Genomic DNA, 23,279 nt, shown 5'->3' with positions numbered 1-23,279 from the left:
TAGGTTGAATTCAAATTTGGTATGCTAGGTTAGATAGAAATAATTGCGGTTAGGTAGCTAGGGCTGGATAGAGGATTCTAGGCCTGATAAGTGCTCCGTTCGTGCTTAAATTGCTGTGTGCTTATTTGGATGTTGTATGTTGATTTTGGACTGATTTTGTGCATCTCATGTTGCTTGAATGATATACCACTGTTGAGATTTTTGCTGCTTTACCTATTTGATGTTGTTTTCTATGCTTCTTGTGCTGATTTGCTATCCGGGAACGTCCTCTTTTAAGCCGGAATGCTGCCCGATTTTCGAGGAAATTGGTCTCATTTTGATCTTTATTGTGAACATGAACCGCAATCTTTTCTTTTTAATTGTACAAGAATGTCATCATCTTCCTAACCTACTTTTCTAAACTCACTAACTTCTTTAACCAATTACCTTCCACCCCTCTTTAACATTCTTTAACCATTCTTTTACATTTTGATGACATTATTGCCTTTTGAACATGAATTGTTGCCCTGACAAGGATTATATCTTTTGGTTCATTTGTTCACTTATGGTTTACTTGATTCACTTTTGCATAATCATTGCAACATCATGGTTGTTTTCGTCAATTGTATCCTGAACATGCTTTCCTTGTTAAATGCTAAATGTTTTATATAGTCTATCTCAATTTTTCAGGATGTCTGACAAAGGAAAAGCTGTAGCCACCACCTCCAAAAAGAGAAAACACTCTACCCCTGCTATTCCTTCCATCTATAAGAATTATGCCAAGAACCCATTAAATGATGTGGACAAGGAGAATCAACAGTTACCTTCCACCAATCCGGACAAATTCCCTAATCTCTATTGTGAGCTCCGGTTTTCTAAATATCGGACTACAAAGCTTAACATTGAGAAGAAGCTACTTCTCCCTATTGATGTGAGACGGTCTATTTCCGGTCGGATCATTGATTTGGGTATTGACTTTGTCGACCGGGATTTGGGGGATATTAATGTGTCTTGGGTGAAGGAATTTTACTGCAACTTCTTCCGCCCGACATTGGATTCGGTTCAGGTGAGGGGTAGGGAGATTATGATCACTGAGACTGCTATTGAGGAGGCGTTACAGTGCCGCCATGTCCCTGATGAGCTGTGTGCCCACCAGCAGGCTGAGTTAGCCATACACAGTACGACCTTCGATTATGAGGCACTCAGGACTGTTATTGGGTTACCAGAGGCTACTTGGGTTATGGATGCCAACAATACCAAGCCGAAAGGGATGTTGTTTACTCATTTGACTAGGGAGGCCAAGACTTGGCAGATGATCTTTGCTTGCTATGTCCTTCCCACCACCCATTTCTCTGAGATTCCTATGGAGATGCTTCTCCTTATTGGGTGTGTTATGGAGGGGAAGGAGGTCTCTTTCCCTAGGCTGATCAGACAGTGTATGTGGCGGGCGCATATTCGTGGCCTACTCCCATTTCCCACCTTGGTCACGAGTATGGCGGCCCTGGCAGAGGACCCGTGGTTGGACGATGATGTGCGACCACCACCTCCTGATGCTGATGACAGGGAGGTTACTATTCCCTGGGGTGGTTGGGTGCACGAGAGACCACCTGCGAGACGCCGCTCCCGGGCTAGAGCTGTTATTGGGACACCTTCACCTTCAGCCCCTACAGCTGCCCCATCATCCTCTACAGCCGCAGCTCCTTCATCATCTATGGATCCTCCAGCAGCCCCTGAACCCACTTACCTCCTGGTCCAGTGTCTTTTCCGGTTCTTGGAGCGAGAGCGACGCCATGTTCGACGCCGGTTAGATCGGATGGACCAGGCTCTGATTTCTTTGGGTGCTGAGCTACCTCCGCTTCCCGATTCTCCGGCCTCCGATGAGCAGGATCATCAGGCGGAGGAGGCAGCGGTACCAGCCCAGCCTGATGCCCCGGACACTACAGTGCCACCAGAGAGTCATGAGGAGCCGGTTCCACAGCCCGAGCCAGAGCCTATCGTTGTACCTCCCACTGATCCTCCGGTTTAGCATCGAGGACGATGCTTGGTTTTAAGTGTGGGGAGGGCACCGGTAGCATTATTTGGGAACCGGTGAACTTTTCAAGCCTAGTTATCCTTTTTTGCACATTTTGTATATATTTTGATGCACTTCTAGTTTGCTTTGGATATTTTTATTACTTTTATTGCTTATTTTGGATTTTAGATATTTTGGATGATAGGTTTCGTACTTTTAGTTGGATTTTTCTCTATACATTTTGTTTATCTTTGTCTTTTTAGTTGTGGTTGTGATTAGAAATCATACTTGAAATGGCAAATATTTAGTCATCCTTTTTGCATAAGAAATTGGTTTTAAATGAAAATGGAAAGGGTGAACTAAGAAAAATTTTGAATCTTTCAATCACAACAACGCTTATTCAAACATTGAAAGTTTCCAAGAAGTTTAAATATAGGGCATTAACCCAATTGATTGAAAGAGAATTTTTGGTGAAACTTGCTTGAATTTCATACTTTGTGAAGCATGTATTGAATTGAGAACACAAGCTTGTGGAGACTTGAGCCTATTGATGTGGTTACATTTTAGAACCACTTATTTTCCATTCTTGTGTGAATTTATTCTCTTTCTATGATTGCAATCCTTGATTTGCTTGATTCTATATGTCCATTTATTTCTTGTATTTATGCATTTATATGATTGAGGCCATTACTTCATTAACCACTTACCCAAATTAGCCAACCTTTTATTCTCCATTGTTAGCCAATTTTGAGCCTATGTTCAACCAACTTATTCTCAATATAGCACATTACAAACCTAAGGCGGAAAACCAATGAGAAGCCCTTGTTTGGATCTTTGATTAGCCTAGGCTAGTGAGAGTGTTTACTATTCAAAGTTGGTGAGGCTTGGGAACATTGGATGGGATAAAAGGGGTAGTACACTTTCATGTTTAGGAATTGGGTACATACTCATGTATTGATCAAATGAATAGACCTTATGCATTGATGCTCTTGTCTATAGTTTGACAAAAAAAAAAAAAAAGAGAAATAAAAGTAAAAATGAGAAAAACAAAAGAAAAAAAAAAGAGAAAAGAAAAAAAAAGAATTGTATATAGAAAAAGAAAGAAAATAGTAAAAAGGGGACAAAATGCCCCAAAGTGAAGTCAATAAAAAGGAATCAATGCATAGGTGTTATGAGTCAAATAAGGATGCATGAATATGTAAGAAAAAGTGAAGAATGGGTAGTTAGGATAGCTTGCATTTGTATAGGTCATTATATAGTTAGGTGGGAAAGTCTATGTTAATCAAAGATTCAATCCTAGTCCACTTAACCATAAATGATCCTACCTTGACCCTAGCCCCATTACAACCTAAATGAAAGACCTCATGATGAATGTATGCATGCATTGAATAAATGTTGATTGTTAGAAGAAAATCAAATTTTAGAAAGCTTGATTAGAAGAGAATTGAGTGAATCAACCCTTAAACACTTGAGTGAATAGAGCGGATACACATCCGGTGAGGGTTCAAAAGTTCAATCACATGTGTTCACCCATATTATCTATATTCTTGCAAGTTTGAACTCTTTTTGATGATTCAATACAATTGTGGTTGGAATTAATTCCTATTACCTAGCCCTTGTGCTTACACATACTCTCTTGGCAAGTTGATGTGTTTGAATTAAGCATTTGCATTTATTTTAGGTAGTTGCATTTAGATAGGATTCATATAGTTTAGTTGCATTCAATAAATGTCATAACCTTTAGTTCCTTCTTATTTTAGCATGAGGACATGCTAAGGCTTAAGTGTGGGGAGGTTGACAAACCCCAATTTGAGGCTTTGTCTTGTATTGAATTTAGAGTATTTTGATAACCTTTTGTCACATTTAGCCTATAAATTAGCATGGTCTTGTTATCTCTCCCGTATTTGTGCCTAAGTGTAAAAACATGTTTTTTTAAGCCTTATCTTGATGAATTCTATTTCCTCTCTTGATTCCATAAGATGCCTTGATGTGTTTGTTAGTAATCTCAAGATGAAATAGGCTAGGCATGGATCAAAGGAAGCAAGGAAGGAAGCATATAAGTGGAGAGAAGCATAAAAAGCCAAAGAATTGAATCCGGCCAAGCACGCGTACGCGCACAAGGCGCTCGCGCACACATCGCAGAATTAGCCAGGGACGCGCACGCGTACCATGCGCGCACGCGCCGATGAGGGCACATGACTTCATTTATGTAACACGTGCCTGGCGATTTTGGAGAGGTTTCAGCAACCAACTTTGGCGCCAAAATGCATATAAGAGCCAAGGAATGAAGAGGGAAATATGTTAATGACTATTAGTTTTGGTTTTAGTTTTAGCACTAGTTTTTCTAGAGAGAGAAGCTCTCACTTCTCTCTAGAATTAGGATTAGGATTAGGGTTAGTTCTTGGATTTAGATTTAGATTCATCTTCCTCTACCTCTATCTTCTCAATTCCTTGTTGTTACATTCATTCTTCTTCCATTCTTTTATTGCAATTTCCTTTATGATGTTCTTATGTTTAGTTGTAGATCTAGTATTGTTTCTTTTTACTTCCTTCCAATTCAATAAAGGTAATTCATAATAAAAGTGTTTCTTTTGATTGTTGTTGTTAATTTCTTTCAATAATTGTTGTTAGATTTCATTCTTGTTGTTGATTTACTATGTTTTCCTTTTATGCCTTCCAAGTGTTTGATGAAATGCTTGAGAGGATGTTAGAGTAGGATTTTATGTTCTTGGCTTGAGAAGGTAACTTAGGATTTCTTGAGTCACTAGTGTCCAATTGATTGCTAGTTGATAGCCATTAACTCTAGCCTTCATTAATCCAATTAGTGGAAAGCTAGGACTTATGGACTAGGATTGATATAACTCACTTGACTTTCCTTTGTTAATTGATTTAAGGATGACTAAGTGGGATTAATCCTTGCAACTACCATACTTGTGGCTAGTGATAATGATGAAGATCCTTGACAATCAAATCTTTCCAAGACTATTTTCTTAATAAAGTTTTCTTACCATTTACTATTCATGTTTCTCATCTAAAACCCCAAAATAACTCACAACCAATAACAAAAAACTTTATTGTAAGTCCTAGGGAGAACGACCCGAGGTTTAAATACTTCGGTTTATAGATTTTAGGTGTTTGTACTTGTGACAAACAAATTTTTGTATGAAAGGATTATTGTTGGTTTAGAAACTATACTTTGCAACGAGATTTTATTTGAGAAATTCTAAACCGTCAAAAATCCAATCGTCAGGTGTTTGCTCATGAAAGTAAACGCAGAAATTAAAGAGAATGGGTGAGATCAGAATTGGGGAGTTCATTGGGCGCAGGAGATGTTGCAATTCTCCGAATGAAGTTCATTTTCATCTCTTCCTCAATCAATGCACTCATTGATCTCCTTGGCAATCTTAATTGATTGAATTACAATTTCTTGCAATTCAATCTCTCAAATCTTGATCAATAGCCAATCCCTTGGTCAATTGCTCATGAGAAGAGATGAAGTGTAGTCACTGATTATACCACATGCATTTCCCAAATCAAGTGTTGAGAGGATTATAGTCACATATCCATCCAAACCCAATTTGGTCCAGCATGAGAAAGCATTTCTAGCTTGATCTCTTCATTCCTCTTTCAAGGCTCATAAGAGATCCAAGTTTGAATAGTTTTCCAAGATAACTACCCAATGGGATGAAGATCGAAATCTTTCAAGTAAAATCAAGAGAGAAGATAGAAGAAGAATAATGAAAACTAGTATTGATCCATCAAATTACAACAGAGCTCCCTAACCCAATGAAAGGGGTTTAGTTGTTCATAGTACTTGAAAATGAAAACAAAGATGGAGAATACATCATGGAACTAGAAGAGTAGAGAAAGTAAAATACAGAGAGTAGTGTTATTTTCCAACTTCCAGAACTTTTTAAATAATTCAAAGCTACTCCTATATATACTACTCTTCTCAGCTTCTAATTGGTTCTTCAAGTCTTGGGCCTTTGGATCTTGAGTTTGAAGCAGTTTTCTTCTTCATTTGGGCTTGGTTTTACTTGCAGAGAGAAAGTGTGAAGTGGGCAGAGACTTTAGCTCAGGACGTTAGGGGTGTTAACATTTTGTGAAAGTATGAGTTCGAGAACGTTAGTGACACTCAACATTGTCACTAACGTTCCAATGTACCCCTTTGCCTCACATTAGAGTCCACGTTAACTAGGTGGTGGACGAAATTATAATCCTCAAAGTTGGTCTCTTTGTACTTGTATGAAATTTAAATATTGGCTCTATCAAAAATACCCCAAAGAGATCATGGTATGATGAATTGGGATCTTAATAATCCCTGGTAATGGCACGTGTGATCACAACTCCGTTCAACTAACCAGCAAGTGCACTGGGTCGTCCAAGTAATACCTTACGTGAGTAAGGGTCGATCCCACGGAGATTGTTGGCATGAAGCAAGCTATGGTCACCTTGTAAATCTCAGTTAGGCGGATTAAGTTGGTTTATGATAAGTTCGAAAATTAATAATAAATAGAAAATAAAATAGGATAGAAATACTTATGTAAATCAAAAGTGGGAATTTCAGATAGACGTATGGAGATGCTGTGCTCCTCTTGAATCTCTACTTTCTTATTACATTCATCCAATCCTTCTTACTCCTTTCCATGGCGAGCTGTATGTAGGGCATCACCGTTGTCAATGGCTACATCCTATCCTCTCAGTGAAAATGGTCTTATGCTCTATCACAGCATGGCTAATCATCTGTCGGTTCTCAATCAGGTTGGAATAGAATCCCTTGATTCTTTTGCGTCTGTCACTAACGCCCAGCCTTTAGGAGTTTGAAGCTCGTCACAGTCATTCAATCCCAGAATCCTACTCGGAATACCACAGATAAGGTTAGACTTTCCGGATTCCCGGAATCCTACTCGGAATACCACAGACAAGGTTAGACTTTCCGGATTCCCATGAATGCCGCCATCTATTTAGCTTATACTACGAAGATTCTATTGGGGAATCTAAGAGATATGCGCCCGGTCTAAGGTAGAATGGAAGTAGTTGTTAGTCACGCGCGTTCATAGGTGAGAATGATGATGAGTGTCACGGATCATCACATTCATCAAGTTGAAGTGCAATGAATATCTTAGAATAGGAATAAAGAGAATTGAATAGAAAATAATAGTAATTGTATTGAAACTTGAGGTACAGTAGAGCTCCACACCCTTAATCTGTGGTCTGTAGAAACTCCACCGTTGAAAATACATAAGTGAAAGGTTCAGGCATGGCCGAATGGCCAGCCCCCATGGTCTAAGGACTAGGCGTCCAGAGATGAAGAATAAAACAAAACTGAGACCAAAGATGTAACGTGGTCAAAAGACGACTAATACACTAGTAAAAAGTCTTATTTATACTAAACTAGCTACTAGGGTTTACAGAGGTAAGTAATTGATGCATAAATTCACTTCCGGGGACCACTTGGTGTGTGTTTGGGCTGAGCTTGATCTATCCACGAGCTGAGGCTTCTTTTGGAGTTGAACACCGAGTTATAGCGTGTTTCTGGCGTTCAACTCTGGGTCGTGACGTGTTTCTGGCGTTTGACTCCAGACAGCAGCATGTACTTGGCGTTGAGCGCCACTTTACGTCGTCAATTCCCGAATAAAGTATGGACTATTATATATTGCTGGAAAGCTCTGGATGTCTAATTTCCAACGCCGTGGAGAGCGCGCCATTTGGAGTTCTGTAGCTCCAGAAAATCCATTTTGAGTGCAGGGAGGTCAGATTCCGACAGCATCAGTAGTCCTTTGTCAGCCTCCTTTTCAGAGTTTTGCTCAGGTCCCTCAATTTCAGACAGAAATTACATGAAATCATAGAAAAACACACAAACTAATAGTAAAGTCCAGAAATGTAAATTTAACATAAAAAATAATGAAAACATCCTTAAAAGTAGCTTGAACTTACTAAAAACTACCTAAAAACAATGCCAAAAAGCGTATAAATTATCCGCTCATCACAACACCAAACTTAAATTGTTGCTTGTCCCCAAGCAACTGAAAATCAATTAGGATAAAAAGAAGAGAATATACTATAAATTCCAGAATATCAATGAATATTAATTATAATTAGATGAGCGGGACTTGTAGCTTTTTGCCTCTAAATAGTTTTGGCATCTCACTTTTTCCTTTGAAGTTTAGAATGATTGGCTTCTCTAGGAACTTAGAACTTTTGATAGTGTTATTGATTCTCCTAGTTAAGTATGTTGATTTTTGAACACAGCTACTTTTATGAGTCTTGGCCGTGGCCCTAAGCATTTTGTTTTCCAGTATTACCACCGGATACATAAATGCCACAGACACATAACTGGGTGAACCTTCTCAGATTGTGACTCAGCTTTGCTAGAGTCCCCAGTTAGTGGTGTCCAGAGCTCTTAAGCACACTCTTTTGCTTTGGATCACAACTTTAACCACTTAGTCTTAAGCTTTTCACTTGGACCTGCATGACACAAGCACATGGTTAGTGTTCCGAGGGTTACCTGAAACGTGTAGCTCGGTCGTTTGGCAAGACCCGAGGTAGGGGTTCCGTGACCCGAGCTTGGTGTGCTGAGCGGCTGGGGGTTGTACCTGCAATGACACTCCGATGCTTAAGTTAGCATGGGTCCAAGCAGATATTGAGTAGAATTAGAGTATGAGTTATACCTGGGTGCTCCAGTGTATTTATAGTGGTTGGTCGTGATCTTCCCTGGATAAGATATTCTTATCTTATCTTATCTTTGGGAGTCTTATCTCTATCTTTTGTGGAACCGCCTTTCCTAGGCCTTTTTCGGCCTTTAGGTTTTGGGCTTCGTTCCTTTTGATGGGCCTTCTTCTTTATTTGTCCGAGGTCCGACCTTAGGCGTGGGCCTTTGGGACGAGGTCGGACCTTCTGCGAACTTCCCGAGTTTGGAGAGCTCGGTCAGGGTATGAACAGTGCCCCTGTCCGAGTTCGTCCTTTTGAGAGGTCGAGCTCGGGCATAGTCGTCTTTTCAAAATTTGAAAATGGCCGTTTCAGCATTTATTGCTTTTTACCGTTTCTCCTCGATTTCCGTTCGGGCTCTGTGAAGGTATTATTTATTTGCCCCTTTCCTCATTTTCTTTGTTTATTCTGTTCCCTTTCCCTTTTTCTGGGTTTTTCGCCACCTCTCTTTCGAGCATCTTCCTTCTTTCTCTCTGTTCTTCTTCTCCGATTCTTTCTGTGCGTTGTTTTTCGGGGTTTCCTCTGCGCCGCTGTTTTCGTTCTTCTTGCATCGGAGCTCGTCGTCTTCTTCCTTTCTTCCAGGTTTGTTTCTCGTCTTTACTTTCGCTGTGCACATATGCTTTTGTTTCTTTTTCTTCTATGCTGGGGTTGCCCCGAAAAGAGGCGCCGCCATTGTTTTGGTTGTTTGTATGTGGGGGGGGCTCTTTTCTCTTGGTACTTTGTTTTCGGGTTACTGCATTTTTTCTTCTAAAAGAACTTTTGTTTTCTTGCTTCTGCTGAATGGGTTTTTTGCTGTCTGCCTATTATGTGATTTTTGGCTTGCTGTTGTATTCTTCTTTGTAGGCAAGATTTTTTATGTCTCGAAAGGTGTTTCAAGCAATGTCGACCAAGATTCCGAGTGGTCTTGGTTGGGTAGATCCTGTTCCTCTAAGGGTCCCTTCTGTTGTAGATTCTGAGTATCTAGTTAGGTTCCGTAGGGAGTGTAGTATTTGTGAGAACAGGGAGTCTGAGCGGGATTATGAGCTAGTAGCCCCGGAGTCCGAGGAGAGAGTGTGCTTCCCGCCTTTAGAAAGTTCCGAGAAGCTATTCTTTTATGCTTACGATTGTTTTTTCTCTAAGCTGGGTGTACGACTTCCTTTTACCGACTTGGAGTCCGAGGTCCTTTGGTCTTGTAACCTTGCCCCTACGCAACTCCATCCAAATTCTTGGGCGTTTTTAAAGCTGTTTCAACTTTTGTGTCAATTTTTGGGCGTCTCCCCTTCTGTTTCTCTTTTTTCCTATCTGTTCGTGTTGACGAAGCCGGGGTCGGGTGCTGGGAAGGTGTCCTGGGTCTCTTTTAGGGCTAACCAGGGAAAGAAGTTTTGTACCTTGTATGATGAGTCGTTTCATGATTTCAAGAACTACTATTTCAAGGTCCGGGCTGCTGGAGATGTCCGACCTTTCTTTCTAGATGAGAGTGGGGAGCCTTCTTTTCCTCTTTGTTGGCAGGAGAATGTAGTGTCGGTTAAGTATACTTTTGAGAGTCTAGATGAGGTGGAGCAGGCTTTTGTGGGTGTGTTGAGCAGTTTATGGGGTCGGGCACCTCACTTGGATACGAAGAAAATGTTGGGAGATCCAAGCCTTCTCCGTTCCGAGTTAGGTAGTTCCCGACCTCTTTGAGATTTCATCTTAGTATTTTGGCTTTGTTTTGGAGGTTTTTCTGTTGTGATAATCCCTTTCTTTTGTTTCTGCAGAGATGTCTTCTCAGGCTGATTCCATGAAGTTCCTTCGTCGGTCGAAGAAGTCTGCGGCTGCTCGGAATATCGAGGCTGAGGCTTCTGCCCGATCTTCTCCGCAGAAGACTACCGTGGGTGTTCAGACTCGGTCGAAGACCATTCCGACTCCTCAGTTCCGAGCTATAACTCAAGATCCTCCGACCTCCAGACCCGGTCACCTTTCCCCGTCTTCGACCTCGGGTCCTCCCCCCAAGAAACAGAAGACCTCTCAAGAGCTTGCCGGTTTCAATGATAAGGATTTTGACGCTCTTGGTTGGATTGAGCAGCACATTCTCCCCCAGACCTTTATTTCTACTGATGATGCGTCTATGGAGCATCACTTTCAGTATATGGCGCGGAGCTGTGTTCGGATGGCTAGTCTTCATGCCGCTATTGCTCGGGAGTTCAAGAAAGCTCCCCTTGGGGCGACCAGCTCCCGACTTGAGAAGGCACGGTCCGAGCTTGATAAGATTAGTCAACTGAAGGCTGCCAGGATTACTGAGCTGGAGGCCTCTTTGGAGGAAGAGAAAACTAGGGCCACCGCGGCTGTGGCGGCGGCGAAGACATCTGAGGAGATGGCGAGGGTGGCGACGGAGAACTATACTAAGCTGTATGCCGAGCTTGTGGAGACGAAGGAGAAGTTGCAGTCTGCTCGGGATGATTTTTACGAGCTGGAAGATAATGTGGCCAAGGGTATGGATGCTATGTTTGTGAATTTGAGGGATCAGGTCCGGGTTCTTGCTCCCGACCTGGATCTGAGCTTATTCAGTACGGAAAACATTGTTGTGGAGGGAAAGATTGTTCCTGCTCCTGCCGAGGATGAGGTTCCGGTGTCCGACCACAAGGCTCTGGTGTCCGACCCCGAGGTTCCGGTTGTGAACCCGACTTCACCTTTGGCTGAGGATAGATCTGGTGTGGAGGTTTCAAGCCGGGATGATGGTGCTGTCGATGCGGTCCCGATTTCGATGTTCCCTCCGCAGCCTTCTGTTGATGCGGAGACCGGAAAGGACCTTGATCCTCTGTGATCTTTTTAGTGGTTTGCCCGGCCTGTGGGCTTTTTGTTGGATGGCTTTTGTGAACACTTTTGGACACCTTTTGCTTTTATTTAGCCACTTGTGGTGACTTTATTATGCGGTGTTTGTGTTTTGACCTTTGGTTTCTGCCTTCGTGCTTTTTAGTTGTTTTTCGAATAACAACTTTTTAGCTAGCGTTTTGACTTTATGTTTCCGCTTTCGTGCTTTTTAGTTGTTTTTCGGATAACAACTTTTTAGCTAGCATTTTGACTTTATGTCTCCGCTTTCGTGCTTTTTAGTTGTTTTTCGGATAACAACTTTTAGCTAGCGTTTTGACTTTATGTCTCCGCTTTCGTGCTTTTTAGTTGTTTTTCGGATAACAACTTTTTAGCTAGCGTTTTGACTTTATGTCTCCGCTTTCGTGCTTTTTAGTTGTTTTTCGGATAACAACTTTTTAGCTAGCGTTTTGAAACTTCTTTCGATTTCGTTCTTTTCGCTTTGTACTTTTTAGTTGCTTTTTGTAAAGCAACTTTTTAGTAAGCGTTTTTCGAAATCCTGGTTCTTGCCGTTTTAAGGCTTCTTTCTCTGGCCGAGCTTTTTCTCGGACATCGGGTGCTCGAGTACCTCCTTTTTGTTAGGTCCGACTTTGTCGTTGGTCGGTTCTTTTGAGTTATTTCTGTAATCTCTTTTTATTTGGCTTTTTGAGCCATTTTAGAGTTACTTTATAACTTTTCCCTTTGTTGGGTCCGACTTCGTCGTTTGGTCGGCCTTTTCAAGTTATTTTTGTAACCTCTTTTTTATTTGGCTTTTCGAGCCATTTCAGAGTTACTTTATAACTTCTCACATTAATTTGAACCTCGTCGCTTTATCTTTGCCGACCTTGTATGGTCTCTTGGCAAATGATTTTTTGCGTTTTGCCGAGCATAAATTAATGCGCCTTGGTGGGGTACTTTCTAGGATTTGCTTCATCATGAGGAAGAGAAAATAGAGAAATTTGATTAGTATTAAAAAGAAAGAATATTTACAAAGTGTTTACCCTTTAGGTCGGGTATCCTACTTAACCGGGTGTCTCATTAAAAAACCCTTGTAGGGAAAAAGAGTACACCTCGGGTTAAGTTTTTCTAGCTGTAGTACCGTCTTAGATTACAGGCGTGCCAGGTCCTGGGCAGCTCATTGCCTTCTAGGTCGGATATTTTGTAGTAGCCTGTCCCTAAGACTTCTGTTACCTTGTAGGGCCCTTTCCAATTTGCGGCTAGCTTTCCTTCTCCCGACTTTTGTGTTCCGATGTCATTTCGGATTAGAATCAGGTCGTGACTGGAGAAGCTTCGCTTTATTACCTTTTGATTGTATCTGAGGGCCGTTCGCCGTTTTAAGGCTTCTTCTCGGATTCGGGCTCTTTCTCGGACCTCGGGGAGGAGGTCGAGTTCTTCCCTTTGTGCCTGTGGGTTGCCTCTTTCGTTGTAGAAGATGACTCTGGGCGACCCTTCATCTATTTCGATAGGAATCATTGCCTCCATCCCGTAAGCTAGCCGGAATGGGGATTCTCCCGTTGTAGAGTGCGGGGTTGTCCGATATGCCCATAGTACCTGGGGGAGTTCGTCGGCCCACGCCCCTTTGGCCTCTTGGAGTCTTCGCTTTAACCCGGCCAAGATGACTTTATTTGCAGCCTCTGCTTGTCCATTGGCTTGTGGGTGCTCGACCGATGTGAATTGCTGTTTGATTTTTAGTTCGGCCACCAAGTTCTGAAAACTTGTGTCCGTGAACTGTGTTCCATTGTCTGTTGTGATGGAGTAGGGGACTCCGAACCTCGTGACGATGTTTTTGTATAGGAATTTACGGCTTTTCTGAGCCGTAATAGTGGCTAAGGGTTCGGCTTCGATCCACTTTGTGAAGTAGTCGACCCCTACTATGAGGTATTTGACTTGCCCCGGTCCTTGTGAAAACGGGCCGAGTAGGTCGAGTCCCCATTTTGCGAAGGGCCATGGCGCAGTGATGCTGATAAGGTCTTCGGGCGGTGCCTTGTGAAAATTGGCGTGTTTTTGGCAGGGGGGCATATTTTCACAAACTCTGTCGCGTCTCTTTGTAAGGTCGGCCAGTAGAACCCGGCCCTGACTACTTTCTTGGATAGTGCCCGAGCTCCGAGATGGTTCCCACACATGCCTTCGTGGACTTCTTCGAGGACGCCCTTTGTTTCTGAGGTCGGAACGCACCTAAGGAGGGGGTTTGAGAATCCTCTTCTGTATAATACGTCGTGAATTAGCGTATAATTCTGGGCGTCCTTTGTAAGCCTTTTAGCTTCTTTTCTTTCTATGGGGAGAGTTCCTGACTTCAGGTAGTTGAGTATGGGGGTCATCCATCCTTGCTGTTGGTTGGATATATTTAACGTTTCTTCCTCTCTTAGCACGGAGGGAGATTGTAGGGTTTCTTGGAGAAGACTTCTGTTGTTGCCTCCGGGCTTGGTGCTAGCGAGCTTCGAGAGGGCGTCTGCCCGGGCATTTTGTTCCCGAGGTATGTGCTGGATTTGTATTTCCGGGAAGTGTCGTAATTGTGCCTGTGTTTGGTCCAGGTATTTTTTCATAGTAGGGTCTTTGGCCTGGTAACTTCCATTTACTTGTGATGTGACGACCTGGGAGTCGCTGAAGATCGTGATTCTCTGGGCTCCGACCTCTTCGGCTAGCTTTAGTCCTGCTAGTAGGGCCTCGTATTCGGCTTTGGTTGTTTGAAGCCTGGAACTCGAATTTTAAGGATAGCTCTATCCGTGTTCCTTGGTCGCTTTCGAGTATAACACCGGCTCCGCTTCCTGTTTGTTTGAGGACCCGTCGACATACAGATTCCACGAGAGTGGGGTTCCCGGGGTCTCAGTATATTCTGCGATGAAGTCGGCTAGATATTGAGATTTTATGGCAGTCCGGGCTTCATAGTGGAGGTCGAACTCGGACAGTTCCACCGCCCATTGTAGGATTCGTCCTGCCATGTCTGTTTTTTGTAGGATGTGTCTCATGGGTTGGTTCGTCCGGACTTTGATGGTGTGGGCTTGAAAGTAGGGACGGAGCCTCCGAGCCGTGAATACTAGGGCGTAGGCGAATTTCTCTATTTTCTGATAGTTTAATTCGGCCCCTTGTAGTGCCTTGCTTACGAAGTATATGGGGTGTTGTCCTTGGTCATTTTCTCGTATTAATGCTGAAGCAACTGCCCGATGTCCGACCGAGAGGTATAATACGAGCTCTTCCCCTTTTAAAGGTCGGGTTAGGATTGGTGGCTGCCCGAGGAATTCCTTGAATTCTTGGAAGGCTTTTTCGCACTCCGGGGTCCATGAGAAGGGTTTCCCTTTCTTTAGGAGTGAGTAGAGAGGTAGTGATTTTATCGCTGATCCTGCCAAGAATCTTGATAGGGCGGCTAGCCTTCCATTTAGTTGTTGTACTTCTTTGACACACGTCGGGCTCTTCATTTTGAGTATCGCTTGGCATTTGTCCGGGTTTGCTTCGATGCCTCTTTGAGTCAGCATGAAGCCTGAGAACTTTCCGGCTTCTGCGGCGAAGGTGCACTTGGTCGGGTTAAGTCTCATGTTGTGTTTCCTGAGGGTGCCGAAGACACTTGTGAGGTCGGGAACCAAGTTTCTGTCTTCTTGTGTCTTTACCAGCATATCGTCGACGTACACTTCTAGCTGTAGCCCGATGTGCTCTGGGAATACTTTGTTCATTAGCCTCTGGTAGGTTGCCCCGGCGTTCTTCAGCCCGAAGGGCATTACTACGTAGCAGTAGTTTGCCCTTGGGGTTATGAACGAGGTCTTTTCTTGGTCGGGTCCGTACATCGGGATTTGATTGTATCCCGAGTATGCATCCATGAAGGAGAGATATCTGTAGCCTGAGGCTGCGTCGACTAAGGCATCGATGTTTGGTAGTGGATATGGGTCTTTGGGGCAGGCTTTGTTGAGATCCGTGTAATCGACGCACATCCTCCATTTTCCGTTGGGCTTTTTTACCAGGACCACGTTTGCGAGCCATAGGGGATATTTTACTTCCCTAATGAATCCTGCATCTAGCAGTGCTTGTACCTGTTCTTCTATTGCCTGCATGCGCTCGGGTCCGAGCTTCCGGCGTCTCTGTTGGACGGGTCTGGATCCCGGGTATACTGATAGCTTATGGCACATCAGGTCGGGACTTATGCCTGGCATTTCGGAGGCCTTCCAGGCGAAGAGGTCGGAATTCTCCCTTAAGAGGGTTATGAGTTCCTCCTTTAGGCCTGCTTCGAGGTTTGCTCCAATGTTTGTTACTTTTTCAGGTGTGTTCCCGATTTGGATCCTTTCGGTTTCTCCCTCTGGTTGTGGCCGAAGGTCTTCTCGGGTTTGAACTCGCCCGAGTTCTATTGTGTTGACTTCTTTCCCTTTTAGGCTTAGACTTTCGTTGTAGCATCGCCGTGCTAATTTTTGGTCGCCTTTTAGGGTGGCGATTCCCTTTGCGGTAGGGAACTTCATACAGAGGTGTGGGGTTGAGACCACAGCTGCCAGTCTGTTTAGGGTTGGTCGCCCAATGAGGGCATTGTATGCTGAGGTAACGTCGACTATAATGTAGTCGATGCTTAACGTTTTAGATTGCTCGCCTCTTCCGAAGGTAGTGTGTAGCGAGATGTATCCTAAGGGGTGGATCGGGGTGTCCCCTAGCCCAAATAGGTCGGAGGGATAGGCCTTTAGCTCTTTTTCTTCAAGTCCGAGCTTGTCGAAGGCCGCTTTGAACAGGATATCTGCTGAGCTTCCTTGGTCAATCAGGGTTCGATGTAAGTTGGCGTTTGCTAGGATAATGGTGATCACCATAGGATCGTCGTGGCCGGGTATTATCCCCTGAGCATCTTCTTGGGTAAATGAGATGGTTGGCAGCTCGGGCAGGGGATTGTCTTCTCGGACATGATAGATCTCTTTGAGGTGTCTTTTTCGCGAGGATCTGGATGTTCCTCCGCCTGCAAAACCTCCGTTTATCATGTGTATGTGCCTTTCAGGGGTTCGCAGGGTCTGTTCGGCCCGATCCTCGTTATCTCCCCTCCTTCTCTTTTTGGTCTCTTCTCCTTTTTCCGCTATGTATCTGTCGAGTTTTCCTTCTCTGGCTAGCTTTTCTATAGCATTCTTCAGGTCGTGGCAGTCATTAGTAGAATGACCGTAGAGCTTGTGGTATTCACAGTATTCGGACCGATCTCTCCCCGCTCTCTTGTGTTTTAAAGGTCGGGGCGGTGGGATTTTTTCGGTGTGGCATACTTCTCTGTAGACGTCTACCAGGGAAACTCGGAGGGGAGTGTAGCTATGGTACTTCCGTGGTTTATCCGAGTTGGACTCTTCTTTTTTTCTGTTCTCGATCTCGGTCTCGGAGTGGGTAGGTTGATTCCTTCCTAGAAGAGTCTCTTAGCTGGGAGGTTTCCTCCATGTTGATATATTTTTCTGCCCGCTCTTGCACCTCGTATAAGGAGGTCGGGTATCGTTTGGATAGGGATTGGCTAAATGGTCCTTCTTTTAGGCCGTTTGCTAGTCCCATGATGGCTGCTTCAGTGGGCAAGTGTTGTATGTCCAGGCAGGCTTTGTTGAATCGCTCCATGTATTCTCGGAGAGTTTCTTGGTTACCCTGTTTGATCCCGAGTAGACTGGGGGCATGTTTTGCCTTGTCCTTTTGAATAGAGAACCTTGTTAGGAATTTTTTGGTTAGGTCCTCGAAGCTGGAGATTGATCCTGGTGGCAGGTTGTCGAACCACTTCATGGCCGACTTGGTGAGAGTGGTGGGGAAGGCTTTGCACCGAATCGCGTCGGAGGCGTCGACCAGGTACATTCTGCTTCGGAAGTTGCTGAGGTGGTGACTTGGGTCGGTGGTGCCGTCGTAGAGATCCATATCAGGTGGTTTGAAGTTTCGCGGTACCTTCTCCTTCATGATCTCTTGCGTGAAGGGATCATGGTTGTTTTCGGGGGTGGTGCCGCGTTCCGTCCGGTCTTTCAACTCGGCCTCTATCTTCCGCAGCTTTTCTTCTAACTCTCTGCGCTTGCGAGCTTCCCTTCTCAAATCTTGTTCAGTTTCTTTCTGCTTTTTTATGTCCTCTTCGAGTTGTTTCAGTCGGTTTGCTGTGCCCGTACTGCTTCTAGAATTTCTGAGCTCTCTTCTTTTTCGGGATTTTGTGGATTTTTGTTTGGAAGTGATGTCTTTGGGCGATTCTGTTTGTTTCCTCCTGGAGTGCGTGGTGATAGAGGGCTGTCCGGTCGTTCTCCGGTGTCAATTTCCTCTTCTTGTTCTGATATAGCGTGGTTATTGTTGGGAGGGTCGTCCGCCATGGTAAAGGGATGACTTCCAGGGTCCCCGGCAACGGCGCCAATGTTCCGAGGGTTACCTGAAACGTGTAGCTCGGTCGTCTGGCAAGACCCGAGGTAGGGGTTCCGTGACCCGAGCTTGGTGTGCTGAGCGGCTGGGGGTTGTACCTGCAATGACACTCCGATGCTTAAGTTAGCATGGGTCCAAGCAGATATTGAGTAGAATTAGAGTATGAGTTATACCTGGGTGCTCCAGTGTATTTATAATGGTTGGTCGTGATCTTCCCTGGATAAGATATTCTTATCTTATCTTATCTTTAGGAGTCTTATCTCTATCTTTTGTGGAACCGCCTTTCCTAGGCCTTTTTCGGCCTTTAGGTTTTGGGCTTCGTTCCTTTTGATGGGCCTTCTTCTTTATTTGTCCGAGGTCCGACCTTAGGCGTGGGCCTTTGGGACGAGGTCGGACCTTCTGCGAACTTCCCGAGTTTGGAGAGCTCGGTCAGGGTATGAACAGTTAGGGATAGCTTAGTTTAGCCGCTTAGGCCTGGATTTTATTTCCTTGGGCCCTCCTATCCATTGATGCTCAAAGCCTTGGATCCTTTTTACCCTTGCCTTTTGGTTTTAAGGGCTATTGGCTTTTTCTACTTGCTTTTTCTTTTTCTTTCTATATTTTTTTTCGCCAATTTTTTTCTCTTTTTTTTTCGCGAGCTTTTGTTTTTCACTGATTTTTCTTGCTTCAAGAATCAATTCCATGATTTTTCAGATTATCAATAACATTTCTATTTGTTCATCATTCTTTCAAGAGCCAACAATTTTAACATTCCTAAACAACAAGATCAAAATTATGCACTGTTCAAGCATTCATTCAGAAAACAAAAAGTATTGTCACCACATCAATATAATTAAATTAAATTCAAGGATAAATTCGAAATTCATGTACTTCTTGTTCTTTTGAATTAAAAATATTTTTCATTTAAGAAAGGTGAAGGATTAATGGAATTATTCATAACTTTAAGACATAGTTACTAAATACTAATGATCATGAAGTAGAGACACAAAACATAAATGAACACAACATAAAAACCGAAAAGCATAAAGAAATAAGAACAAGGAATGAATCCACCTTAGTGGCGTCTTCTTCTTGAAGGACCAACAATGTCCTTAAGCTCTTCTATGTCCCTTCCTTGCCTTTGTTGCTCCTCCCTCATTGCTCTTTGATCTTCTCTTATTTCATGGAGAATGATGGAGTGCTCATGATGTTCAACCCTTAATTGTTCCACATTGTAGCTCAAATCTTCTAAGGAAGTGTTGAGTTGTTCCCAATAGTTGTTAGGAGGAAAGTGCATCCCTTGAGGCATCTCAGGGATTTCTTGATGATGAGCTTCCTCATGTATCTCTTGAAATCCGTGGAGGGTCTCTCTTGCTTGCTCCATCCTCTTCTTGGTGATGGGCTTATCCTCTTCAATGGAGATGTCTCCTCCTATGATAACTCCAGCTGAGTAACATAGATGGCAAATAAGGTGAGGAAAAGCTAGCCTTGCCATGGTGGAGGGCTTTTCGGCTATTTTGTAGATTTCATTGGAGATGACTTCATGAACTTCTACTTCCTCTCCAATCATGATGCTATGAATCATGATGGCCCGATCCACAGTAACTCCAGATCGGTTGCTAGTGGGATTGATAAAGCGTTGAATGAACTCCAACCATTCTTTAGCCACAGGCTTGAGGTCCAGTCTTCTTAGTTGAACTGGCTTGCCTTTGGAGTCTCTTTTCCATTGAGCTCCTTCCACACATATGTCCATTAGGACTTGGTCTAACCTTTGATTAAAGTTGACCCTTCTAGTGTAGGGGCGTACATCTCCTTGCATCATGGGCAAATGGAACGCCAACCTCACATTCTCTGGACTAAAATCTAAGTATTTCCCCCGAACCATTGTGAGATAATTCTTTGGACTCGGGTTCATACTTTGACCATGGTTCCTAGTGATCCATGCATTGGCATAGAACTCTTGAACCATTAAGATTTCGACTTGTTGCATGAGGTTGGTTAGGACTTCCCAACCTCTTCTTCGAATCTCATGTCGGATCTCCGGATACTCATTTTTCTTGAGCTTGAAAGGGACCTCAGGAATCACCTTCTTCTTTGCCACAACATCATAGAAGTGGTCTTGATGGCTTTTGGAGATGAATCTTTCCATCTCCCATGACTCGGAGGTGGAAGCTTTTGTCTTCCCTTTTCCTTTTCTAGAGGATTCTCCGGCCTTAGGTGCCATTGATGGTAATGAAAAAACAAAAAGCTTATGCTTTTACCACACCAAACTTAAAATATTGCTCGCCCTCGAGCAAGAGAAGAAAGAAGAGAAGAAGAAGAAGAAGAAAATATGGAGGAGAGGAGGAGTGTAGGTTTCGGCCAAGGTATGAAAGAGGGGGTTGTGTTGTGTGAAAATGAAGTGGAATGGAGGGGTTTATATAGGAAAAGGGGAGAGGGTAGGTTCGGCCATTTTAGGGTGGGTTTGGGTGGGAAATTATTTTTAAATTTTGAAGGTAGGTGGGGTTTATGGGGAAGAGTGGATGGATGTGAGTGGTGAAGGGGGTAATTGGGAAGAGAGATTGAATTTGTTGGGAAGTGTGATATGGGGAAGAGTGTTATAGGATTAGGAGGAAAGGTGGGAATATGTTAGGTGGGGATCCTGTGGGGTCCACAGATCCTGAGATGATCCTGTGGGATCCACAGATCCTGAGGTGATCCTGTGGGGTCCACAGATCCTGAGGTGTCAAGGAATTACATCCCTGCACCAAATAGGCATGCAAAATGCCTTTGCGTACCATTCTGGTGTTTAAACGCCGAGGTGATGCACGTTCTGGGCGTTCAACGCCCATGTGTAGCATGTTCTGGGCGTTCAACGCCCATGTGTAGCATGTTTCTGGCGTTGAATGCCAATTCCATGCTTGTTACTGGCGTTCAGCGCCAGCTTTTCTCAAGGCACATTCCTGGCGTTCAAACGCCAGAATGTTGCTTGTTTCTGGCATTCAGCGCCAGATTCATGCTCTGTTCTGGCGTTGAACGCCAGCCAGATGCTCCTTACTGGCGTTGAATGCCAGTCTGTCCTCCCTCCAAGGTGTGATTTTTCGTCTGCTGTTTTTGATTCTTTTTTTTAATTTTTATATTTTTTTCGTGACTCCACATGATCATGCACCTAATAAAACACAAAATAACAATAAAATAAAAATTAGATAAATAAAAATTGGGTTGCCTCCCAATAAGCGCTTCTTTAATGTCAATAGCTTGACAGTGGGCTCCCATGGAGCCACAAAGGTGATCAGATGAATGTTGTATAATCCCAACACCAAACTTAGAGTTTGGATATGGGGGCTCTTCTTGACTCTGAACTGAGAGAAGCTCTTTGTGCTCACTCTCTTTTGTCACAGAGGGATCGCCATGTGCCTTAAACACAAGGTAGTCCCCATTCAATTGAAGGACTAATTCACCTCTGTTGACATCTATCACAGCTCCTGCTGTGGCTAGGAAAGGTCTTCCCAAGATGATACACTCATCCTCTTCCTTCCCAGTGTCTATGATTATGAAATCAGCAGGGATGTAAAGGCCTTCAACCTATACTAATACGTCCTCTACTATTCCATAAGCTTGTCTCAATGACTTGTCTGCCAATTGTAATGAGAACGAGGCAGGTTGTACCTCAATGATCCCCAGCTTCTCCATTACAGAGAGTGGCATAAGATTTATCCCTGACCCCAGATCACATAGAGCTTTTTCAAAGGTCATGGTGCCTATGGTACAAGGTATTAAGAACTTGCTCGGATCTTGTCTCTTTTGAGGTAAAATTTGCTGAATCCAGGTATCTAGTTCATTAATGAGCAAGGGAGGTTCACTTTCCCAAGTCTCATTACCAAACAGCTTGGCATTCAGCTTCATGATAGCTCCTAAATATTGAGCAACTTGCTCTCCAGTCACTTCTTCATTCTCTTCAGAAGAAGAATAGTCTTCAGAGCTCATGAATGGCAAAAGGAGATTTAATGGAATCTCTATGGTCTCTATATGAGCCTCAGATTCCTTTGGATCCTTACTAGGAAACTCCCTCTTGCTTGAGAGACGTCCCAGGAGGTCTTCCTCACTAGGATTTTTGTCCTCTTCCTCCCTTGTGCATTCGGCCATATTGATTACATCAATGGCCTTGCACTCTCCTTTTTAATTCTCTTCTGTATTGCTTGGGGGAATACTGGGAGGAGTTTCAATGACTTTCTTACTCAGCTGGCCCACTTGTGCCTCCAGATTTCTGATGGAGGATCTGGTTTCACTCATGAAACTTAAAGTGGCTTTTGACAGATCAGAGACTAAATTTGCTAAATTAGAAGTGTTTTGTTCAGAATTCTCTGTCTGTTGCTGAGAAGATGATGGAAAAGGCTTGCTATTGCTCAGCCTATTGCGTCCACCATTGTTAAAGCGTTGTTGAGGCTTTTGTTGATCCTTCCATGAGAAATTTGGATGATTTCTCCATGATAAATTATAGGTGTTTCCATAAGGTTCACCCATGTAATTTACCTCTACTATTGCAGGGTTCTCAGGATCATAAGCTTCTTCAAAAGCTGCCTCTTTAGTACTATTGGATGCATTTTGCCATCCATTCAGACTTTGAGAGATCATGTTGACTTGCTGAGTTAACACTTTGTTCTAAGCCAATATGGCATTCAGAGCATCAATTTCAAGAACTCCCTTCCTCTGAGGCGTCCCATTATTCACGGAATTCCTCTCAGAAGTGTACATGAATTGGTTATTTGCAACCATATCAATGAGTTCTTGAGCCTCTTCAGGCGTTTTCTTTAGGTGAATATATCCACCTGTAGAATGGTCCAATGACATTTTCGAAAACTCAGATAGACCATAATAGAATATATCTAATATGGTCCATTCTGAAAACATGTCAGATGGACACCTTTTAGTCAACTGCTTGTATCTTTCCCAAGCTTCATAGAAGGATTCACCATCTTTTTGTTTAAAGGTCTGAACATCCACTCTAAGCTTGCTCAGCTTTTGGGGAGGAAAGAATTTATCCAAGAAAGCCGTGACCAGCTTATCCTAGGAGTCCAGGCTATCCTTAGGTTGTGAATCCAACCATATTCTAGCTCTGTCTCTTACAGCAAAAGGGAAAAGCATGAGTCTGTAGACTTTAGGATCAACTCCATTCGTCTTTACAGTCTCATAAATCTGCAAGAACTCAGTTAAAAACTGGTAAGGATCTTCAGATGGAAGTCTATAAAACATGCAGTTCTGTTGCATTAAGGTAACTAGCTGAGGTTTCAGCTCAAAATTGTTTGCTCCAATGGCAGGAATGGAGATGCTTCTTCCATCAAATTTGGACGTGGGTTTGGTAAAGTCACCAAGCATCCTTTTTGCATTATCATTATTGGGTTCGGCTGCCATCTCCTTCTCTTGTTCGAAAATTTCTGAAAGGTTACTTCTAGATTGTTGTAATTTAGCTTCTCTTAGTTTTCTCTTCAAAGTCCTTTCAGGTTCAAGA

The 23,279-nt window shown here is 43.3% G+C and overlaps 1 non-coding gene across 1 annotated transcript; it reads left to right on the top strand.

The window, feature by feature from the left end:
• Window positions 1-22,679: 22,679 nt before the first annotated feature.
• Window positions 22,680-22,783, top strand: LOC130984691 (small nucleolar RNA R71). Its single transcript, XR_009088607.1, has one exon. It is a non-coding gene; the product is annotated as a small nucleolar RNA R71 (small nucleolar RNA).
• The last annotated feature ends 496 nt before the right edge of the window (window positions 22,784-23,279 follow it).

Source organism: Arachis stenosperma, chromosome 5 (genome assembly GCF_014773155.1).
Source record: "Arachis stenosperma cultivar V10309 chromosome 5, arast.V10309.gnm1.PFL2, whole genome shotgun sequence".
In the NCBI taxonomy this organism is placed as follows: Eukaryota; Viridiplantae; Streptophyta; class Magnoliopsida; order Fabales; family Fabaceae; genus Arachis; species Arachis stenosperma.
Note: the sequence above shows the minus strand (reverse complement) of the source record. Positions and strands in the feature narration are given on the sequence as shown.